Source organism: Pygoscelis adeliae, unplaced genomic scaffold (assembly GCF_000699105.1).
Source record: "Pygoscelis adeliae isolate BGI_AS28 unplaced genomic scaffold, ASM69910v1 Scaffold77, whole genome shotgun sequence".
NCBI classification, from domain to species: Eukaryota; Metazoa; Chordata; class Aves; order Sphenisciformes; family Spheniscidae; genus Pygoscelis; species Pygoscelis adeliae.
The window spans coordinates 2,526,231-2,535,801 of NW_008825216.1; positions in this window are offsets into that span (position 1 = coordinate 2,526,231).

The window sequence follows — 9,571 nt, forward strand, 5'->3', positions numbered from 1 at the left end:
CTTGTCGCTCTGCAAACGCAGGCGCTGCCTGTGCTGAAGGCTGGGCACGGCTCTGTGAGAAGACAACGAGGAACGGGGAAGGTTTTACCAGCTACTTGTCGATGGGTTTAAATTTCGGGTTTGGGTTCGGGTTTTTTTTAATTATTATTATTTTTAGGGCTCGCAGGGCGAGCGTAACAACTTCCACTTACAAACCTCAGGGCAGAAGCGGAGCTGGGCTGGGTGCAGGAGGCGGCGCAGCACACGGTCCGCCAGGCCCGGTGGGTCCCCCCGGGGTGCGAGGGTGGGTGCCGCACAGGTACCCCAGCGTGCGCTGCCGTGTCTCCGACCCCGGAGGGTACCCGGAGGGTACGAGGGATCTAACCCATGTGCTGTGGGTCGCGTATTTTATTATTTGTTAAGGCTGCCACGCGTGTATATACCGCGTTCAGAGTTACATAGGAGCCGGGGGCCTAGGCAGGCAATTGACTCCTTTCCGCTGATCGCCTGACAAGGACACATTGAGAAGAGGTTGCAGCTGCTCGCTTTCCTCTCCGGCTCTGCGTGTCCTGAGGGCATCTGCTTTTCTGTAACGCCTGCCTGTGAAGATGGCTGTTTTCCGCATAAAACTCTCCTGGAAGAGAAACAGAAGCTGTTACATAGGTTCACGTCCCTCAGCCAGCTGCGTTCAGCCAGGCGGTTTCCTGTCCCGACCAGCAGCTTTTCCGGATTTACCCCTGTTGCAAAGCAGTAACCAGCGCTGTCCCACTCTTTGTTCTGATTGCTTCTGCAGGATTTTATTCGTTCATGAACTGTGGCTCAGTGGCAGAACTCGATTGAGCTTTATCTCCTCCTCCTTAACATCATTAAAACACATTTATGTGAAAAATAAAGTTAATAGGAGCTGGCTTAACAAAATACTGGTTTTATTGGGGGAAGAGTGCCAAGAATATATTGTATGTTTGTAAATGGAACTGCTTTTGCTTCTAACACGGTAAAATAAAAGATGATCATTTCATGAATTTAATAATCATGCCGACTATTTCTGTTTGTTTAAACCATGACAGAACATTAAATGCATTAGACTTCAAATGGCCCAGCTGAATAAATTGCCCTACTGGGTGGAACAGAGCAGAGAACTGTAAAAGTGTGAAAAAAGAGGAAAGGAGAAAGTTCGAAGAAACAGAGCTGCAGATGTTATTACAGGAACTACATTAAAGAGAAACTGCTTGGAGAAAGTAATTACTATGCAGATCTCTTAGCCTTTGGGGGATTTTTGTAAGATTCTCACAAACAAGCTGTTTGATGATATCATCATGTGGATAGCAAAAACTTCTGTCTTTCTCAATTCTTTTCATAAATCTGTGTCTATGTAAGTTTATTATGTTAAGCAAGCATCTTAGCTACAATTATGATTCCTTAATAATCATTTGATAATGCATCTATAATAAATCATAATTATAAAAATAAACAAATTTTTTTAGCTTTATTAATATTATACATTAGTATATTATTAAATATAAATATAAATAATAACTCGATAATAAATGATAATGTGTAATTATTAAGTAATAAGATATTAACTATTTAAAGATTAGGAAATGGTGGAATTAAGGTTGTCAGTGCAAGTTTTGTCTGAACCCCTTTGCAAGTGCTTTTTGGTGTTACCTTTAGTGATTGTTTTTCCCCCAGGATCCTTGCTTCATTCAGAGGACAGAATGGTAGTGCCACAAGTGTTCTAGGAGGAGCCAGAGTTGTAAGGATGTGATACGGTTGTTTGTAGGGTGTGAGACATATGCGAATTGGGGTTTGGTAGAATAAGGGTTTGCGTAAGGGCATATCAGGTCTTTGTAACTACAGGATGAGGAGAGCCAAGGAGCTTTGCAGAGAGGAGAGGGTAGAAACTCTCCAGTGCTACCTGCTGTGAAAGGAAAAAGGATAGAATGATTTAACAGCTGGGATGGAGGGCAGGGAGTAGGTATTTATCCTGGACGTACTTCTGTCACCTCCAGCTGTGCTGGCTGTAGTTTATTTTGGAGCAAAATTCAGTATAACACAATGGCAGATTTCCAATCCTCTTATAGAACAGACAACATTGCAGTAAAAGGACTTCAATCATTTTTGCTATTAAAACGTTTTAAGAGGTGTGTTCCTGCGTGCAGCTGTATTTGCTTCGTCTTAACTATGCCATTGCAGAGAATGTTTCATCAGAAACTGCTGTCTTTTATTTTATTTTTCACATTTTGTTGGCCCAAATTTTTTTTAAAAACTAATGAATGTCTAAATCTCAGCTAGGCAAAGGTGGTACAGCCACTTAATTAATGAATAGAAAAAATACACAGAATTTCAAACTGCCTTAATGAAAGAAACTGAGCAGCTGAATTTGAGTCTGATTAGTCAGTATGAAATGTTTTCAGATATGCGTAACATAATCTGTCATTTTAAATGTGAGAGATGTACTAAAGAGACCTCAGTCAGTGGTTATCAGTGACAAAGCTAAAATCAAAAGTGATTTTAACTAATTGACAATGCTTGTTGGGATTGCCATGTGTTGGGACTGCTTGTCCCAACTTGTTTCTCAGGTCGGTGACATCAGGTGTCCATTACATATGTCATCCTAAGTACTGTTTTTTTAAGAATACAAATTGTAGAGAACCACAAGTATAGAGAACCTCGGTAGTCTTCCGAGGCCTACAGCACTAGGCCATTTGTTGCATCTCGCTAGAAGTGTGTCCTGTGTTCAAAGACATGGCAAAAGAGTATAAAGGTATATAAAGATATGAAGAAGAAACAATTTCCAGGACTGTATCTTCAAAGGTAGGATATGCAAGCCTCTGTCTGTAACTTCAGACAGCTTTGGTTATAATTTAGTTAAGATCTTATCAAATCTATTCTAATGGCGTACCTATTTTATTGTGTTTATGTCTATCAATAATTTTTAATTAAGCAAAATAGTCATGTCAGAGAAAGTTTGCAATAAAAAAGACAGTCTGATCTGGTAGTCAAAAGCCAGTTGGGGGGGGGTCAGTTTCCCCCATAGAGCTCTCTAAAAATGAGTTGCACCAGGAAAATTCAGTCTTCCAAATGTTTTCATTGAGACACACTAAATGTAAATTATTTTCATTTGTTCAGTTTGCAGGACTTTGTAAAAAGAAAGTGATTTTTGTTAAAAAAAATGTGAAAACATGAAAGCTAGTTATTTGTGCAGTATATCCTCTTTATAAAAGCTATAAAAGGTATATTAAAAGCGAATAACAGTGGTATATCAAAAGTTAATTTAATGTTAGAAGAAATGAAGTGTATCTTGGAAAACAAGTTTTCATTAAAAAGTAAAGCAAATACCTCTCCTTCTGTGCTTTCTGTTGAAAACACAGTCACTGACAGAGACTCTGGAAAGTTCTCAGCCTTTTTTGATTCACTGTAAAATACAGATAGTAATGGAGGAGAAGATACAAATGTTTCTATCGCATTTTGTGATAGATATCTCTGTATGCAAAGCAGTTAAAAATCCTGAAAACTCAGCAGTAACAAATTCCATCCTTTTGGGGGGATTCCACTGACACAGACTTAACAGTCTGACTGTTAGCTTTCATTATATATTTTTTCTTTTATTAGCTTCAACTACATTTTTCATATTTTTTTACATTTACGAGGAATTTTTTTTTTATTCGCTTTGATAATGCAAAATCTGAGCATTTCTAAATTCTGTAAGAACCTACATGCTGCCAGATTGTTAGAAAGAAGCTTCAGCATCACCAGAACTGGAATAGGCAAATTTACTAACAGTGCTACCACTTGTCTTTTTGGACAGAGACAGGTAATGTTGATTTTATCCGCCAGCTCAGGGCCATATTTCTATCTTGGAAACTATGATTGCTTTCTTAGTTGAAGTCACTGTATATACTGATTTCACTCAAGTTTGTATAATATACCGGCTGAGGATCTAATCCAGTGTGAATTCTTACACATGGTCAGGGTGTCCAGGAATTTGTGGTAAGAATTAATCTAGTCATTGCATATGTATTCTGTGTCTATCCACTCACGTGATCTTGGAGAGCACGTATCAAATGCAGTCTATCCATTTAAATTCCACATAAATACCCAAATTCCATGTAGTTACAGTAAGCAAATGTAATGGCTATAAATTACCTTTCCCAGTTCCAGTCTAGGTATTTTGGGTTACGTAATTGGTAAGAGTAATCAGAATCAAATATACATATCAGCCAGCTCTTGGAATCGCTGCTACTCTGCAAGAGCAGCCACTAATCCAAAAGTAAACTGTATTAACCTGCGTGAATGCACATATGTTAAAAAGAAAGAAAATTCCCCCCCCATGTAATCAGATCATGAACTGGTTTAGGTAGATGGTTATTTTCAGTATGGACCTTTGTCTGTCCCTTTCTGGCAAGCATCCCCTGGGAAAGACAAATGCCTTTATTTCTAGAAGGTGCTCAGACTGGAGCGAGATGCGTCAAAGAAGAACCTAGTTACATCTTTTCACATTCTTACTACTATCTTTTTCCAAACTTGGGAACATACGTGGGCGTGGGTGGGTATTTACTATTACACAGCTCTTCCAGGAATGCACGGAGCAACAAAGGTTTCCTGATCTGTTTTTCCCATATCTGCGTGTGTTTTTATTATTGGATACCTCGATATGGCTAAAGATTTTCTATAACTACACAAAATAAAGGTTTTTAGATGAATAATTTACAGGTGATCTTCAAAGAAAAAAACAAGTTAAAATATGCTGAATGTGCTTAATCACAGAGACTCACTATTTACTTCTTCTGGATCGAATGAAAGACATTTTTTTGCAAGCTCTCATGCACGCAGACACCCTGTCTTCCTCATGCGCAGTGGCTTACGTTGTCCTTTCTTTGTTTGAATTTTGCACATAGCCAATGGCCAGAAATCTTGGAGGAAAAAAGATGATGATGAATACCCAATTTAACTTTTCATTACAAGCTCCCAAATAAGGTTGGTACTATAACTAAAGTGCTGATTAAGATTAGTCTGTTTGGGAAATATATCTTTTCACATACGGTAGCATAATTTATGAGTCTTGTTATCAACACTAAAATTAAGTGCTCTTTCTGTGCACGAGCTTTAAAGTCACTGCCCCTGCTTTCAAGATATGTATGTGTATAGTGACTGGAGGCAGCTGGAGGCCACTTACAGAGAACATGACCTATGTAGTAGGTTTAGTAAAAGGGTGTATTTCTATAGATTTAACACAACAGATCTAGCAGCAGCTCCAGTCAGCCCCTTTGCTGCAGGTGTCTTCATGGCAGGGGCCAGCGGAGGGTGCTGTTGTTGCTTTTCTGTACCAGAGCATGGTGGAAAAAATCCCGAGAGTAACGTTGTAGTGGGAGAAGTGCAGTGTGCCAGCGTGGGGTCCTGCGGCTCCCCTCCCAGCATGGCCTCTGCAAGCTCCCACCCACCACAGCCTCGAAAATCTACGACGTGGTTAATAATGGTTGACAGTGAGCACCATCTCCAGTCTGAAAGACGGGGCGTGTTAGCTGCAGTGTGACGGGGAGCGGTGGGGGAGCAGGAAGGGAACAGCTTTCTTTGAGAAAGAAAGAGTCTGGAGCAGAGCGCTGCAAAAAGCTGTGTGATAGGAGTCAGTTGTTTGTCTCACTTTCGATGTGTAAGGCTTGACACATTGACAGGCAAGAGGTTCTCCTCAGTCACTGGACTCAGTCTGTCATGCCAGGTGCTTGAGTTTGTCTGAGCTCTGTTTCTATTTTGAAATATCTCTGTGGAGCTGCACAACAGGGGTTTACCTCCTTTAGCCTGAGCTTTGGCTGCATAGGTACATCCCTTGTGGTGAGCTTTTGCTTCCCTTGTGATATCGTAGCTTCTTGGCTGTTTTCAAGCAATCCTGATGCCGACTTTGAAAAGTCGCCTCTTAGAGGTTGCAAGGTATGCAGTATTAAAAGTATCACGTGTTGTAGCCCATGCATGTTGAATAGCATATGCTTGGATCTTTGCTGGTTGACTTCACAGGTATGGCACCTCTGACAGGGGAAAACCTGCTGGAGCCCTCAGCTTCTGCTTCGTTATATCTGTGGTTTGCCAGATATCCTAGAGAGAAAGCCTGCGACGCCAAGAAGTCTTTAACACTCACTGAATAGAGTCTGAAAGCAGAAATAAACTATTAGACATAGGAAGCAGGAGTCAATCTCAACCAGAAATAACTTCTAAATACACAGTTTAAACCTCTTGGTGCCTCCTGTGTGCTGCCCTGTCTTTCTGGTTGGCACTAACTTCACCCAGTTTTTGCTCTTTGGACCAGTACCAGTGCCTTTCTTGTGCCTAGCGAGTCAGGCATGCCTATTCCTTTCCATTCTCTAAGCTTCCTTGCGTATTACTGAGTGGCAGCATTTCTCCTCTATTCAAACACAGCAGGCACTCATTTAGAGAATTCACTCATCTTAGCTGAGCATTACTGAAGATAAGAGATATCTTCCGTCAAAGAAGAGATCCATTTTTTTCATGCAGGGTACCAAGACCAGCAGGATCAGCAGACCTTGGGTTTTATTTGGTAGGGCTGGGAGTGTACGCATGGTTAGGCAGCAGTCCACCTCTTGCTTCTTTGCCTGCAGGATTGCATAGCCCAAGTTGTTCTCTTCTGGTTGCCGTTACTATGTGATCAGCCCCCTTAAAGTGAATGGGACGATTCACCTGCACAAATGCTGGCAATTTCAGAGCTTATATTTGTATCCTCTCACTTAAAAGATTCAGGTTCTCTTTCTCTTTCCTACCATCCTTCTCTCATCTGACTCCTTTTTGAAATCCAGTTTTTCCCCTCCCTGGTTTATTCCTTCTCAATTGAAAAAAGACATCCTCAAAGTAAGGAGTGAGGTTACGGAGGCCAGTGGAAGTCCAGCAGGCTTCCTCTTCTCGGTTCTGGGTCTGGCTCTGCCACAGCCAGGAGCAGCTGAAAGCAGCTGCTTCAGATGCTGGGACAGTAACTGAGGTCTTACTCTGCTGAAGCAACACACGCAACCCATGTTTGTATCTGGTACCAAGAGGGATAAAGTGTGTTCGGTGAGGATGGTCTCTTTGGAGATTACAAAAGTCTTGTCCTTAGGCAAGGCTGAGCAATCTGGGGGGATTTCTGTTTAAGTCAGTCTTAAAAGTCTGAGAAAACTGTAGTACACTGTAGGGAATGTTCAGAGATCGTAGAAACTAGAAAAAGTTATCGGAGTTAGTGGCAGTGAAATGATAAGGGTAATGTATTTGTAAGTTCTTTTGTATGTATAATATATATGATACTACATATAAGCTCCAAGGTTGCAAATGCTCAGGCAGAAATGTTCCCAGGTTTTGGAGAACATTTAGATGCATGAAACATGCAGGGCATGCTGATGAATATGTGGCAATGAGCATCGGCAAACAAGAAAATTAAGTTAGTCTTGATCATAGTTTGCCACGTAAAATGGACGTGATGCTGTGGAAACTTTATAGGTAAGGTGTTATCCAGGCAAGAACCAGAAGTTCTTCTCTAATTCTCCTGTCTTTGTACTTTGCTGTCTTTGGATAGAGGGTTATTTGAAAAATACTGCACTGTCAGGGGTGATTTGCTGCTGCTGTTGTCTTAAATCAGTCCTTTGTTTTGTTTGTTTTACTTTACTCTGAGGCATACATCCTGTTTTCAAAGTGATGGCACAATTTATGGAGATCAGAAACAGCTTGCAGATATTTAAGACCAACCTTTTCATTCCTCCACCACACAGAATGGAAATTGTTGCAAAAGTTTTGTATCTTTCTCTGCTTACGGAATTGTAATTAGTCAGTCATATGCCCCTGAAAAAAGGCTGAATTTGGCAGCCAGCAACAGAATTCTTTATTAGACATTCACCTTAAAAAACTGACTCTTAATTTTTCCTTGGGTTTTTTTTTTTTTTTTTTTTCATTTCTGCCATGTGGTAGCCCCCTGGATATCTGAGGTTGGTGAGCTTTCCTGAGGCTTGTGAGCATTAAGAACAGCTACACAGCTTCACACACTGGATACCCACAGAGACAGTTATTAGTTGAAACTGGCGTTTGTCTCGGGAAGAAACATGATCTGCTCCACTTCAGAAAGCTCCTTCTGGTTGTCAGGAAATCTCCACTGGCTTTCCTGGGTGTCTTCTGATTTGCCAGGTGGACAAGCTGCATTTGTTTGGTGCCTTAATTTTTCTATTTGTGAAGTAGAATAATAATAACTGTTCCTTAAATCATCAGGAAAGGTTTTGAGATTTGACAAAGTAGTAATGGAAAGTGCTGTTGAGACTATTATACCGTGATTGCTGTATGAAAATCTGCTTTATGCTTTAGCACTGCTGCAGGGAATAAGCTGCAGAAAATAATTACATTTTGGATAAGGCAAAGTTCTGTGCTGAGTATTTAAATAACTGAATTGTGTTTACTAATATGGAAGAAGCAGAGGGCAGTAGCTTTCCCTCAGGAAGAACACAATGCTCTCGTTTGTTCAAACGCTGTGGTTCATTCTTCAGAAGTTCGATTGCCTCCTCAGATGATAAAAATGTAAATGTTGGTACATCCACAAAAATGAATCATTTTGTTAAAACTTAGGTCCAATGTGATACTCACTTTTCCCCATTGTTTGTTTTCAGTAATCGCATCTCCAAATATTTTCAGACTGTATAAGCTGTGTACTCATGGTATATAGGGGTCTCTAAATGGCAATTCATATTGTATTTAATGGCTCTAAAGATGGGCGGGATTGCTGGATCGGATCATTGTTTTAAGGGATAAGTGCATTAAATACATGAAATGCATAAATAAGAATTACTATATTTCAAGAAAAAAAATAGAGAATTAAGGACCAGATTTAGATGGTCTTATTTTGGATAATACTTTTTCTTTAAGTAATTTCCTTAAGTTTAGTGGCCTGACTTGTAAATAAGAATAACCCATGCTGGCAGAACTGTGCTTTGAAAGGTCTGTGCTGCTGGAAAACATTCAAATGTTTTTCATGCAGGAAGTTTGAAAGAATCATAAAAGATTTGCAATTAAAGGAAAACAGACGTGAGTTTCTCTGAGAAAGAACTCAAGGAATGAGAACTGGTCAATGAGCCATAAAGTGGGTCAGCCCTAAGATCCCAAAAGGTTAATAAAAAGCCTCTTCTGGAAAAAGACAAGGAAGGAAACCAGGAAGAACATGACCGGTACAGAGTTAAAGGCCCTTGCGGGGAAAAGGTAAAGGAGGAGGATGTTAACAGCGGGTTCAGAGAGCTCAAGGGAGAGAAGACATGACAAGAAAGATCATTTAGGTAGAAGTCCAACAGAGACTGCAGAGCAAGAACAAATAATTACTTGGAAAGGGTTTTTGTAACCTTTGGTTTGCGAGTGTAACTTTTTCAGTTGTAACAGTCTTGCTGTCTCTCCCCCTTGAAAAACTTATAAATATGCCTCTGGCTGCAGACAGACAGGTACATCTGTATTGCTAAATGAGAGAGTGCCGGGGATCTCCCTCATGCACTGGACCCCTGAATATCCAAACCACTTAAGCAATAGCTGATTTCCTGCCTGCTCCAAATGGCTCTTTCCAACACGAAGCACAGGAGCGGTCTGGGGA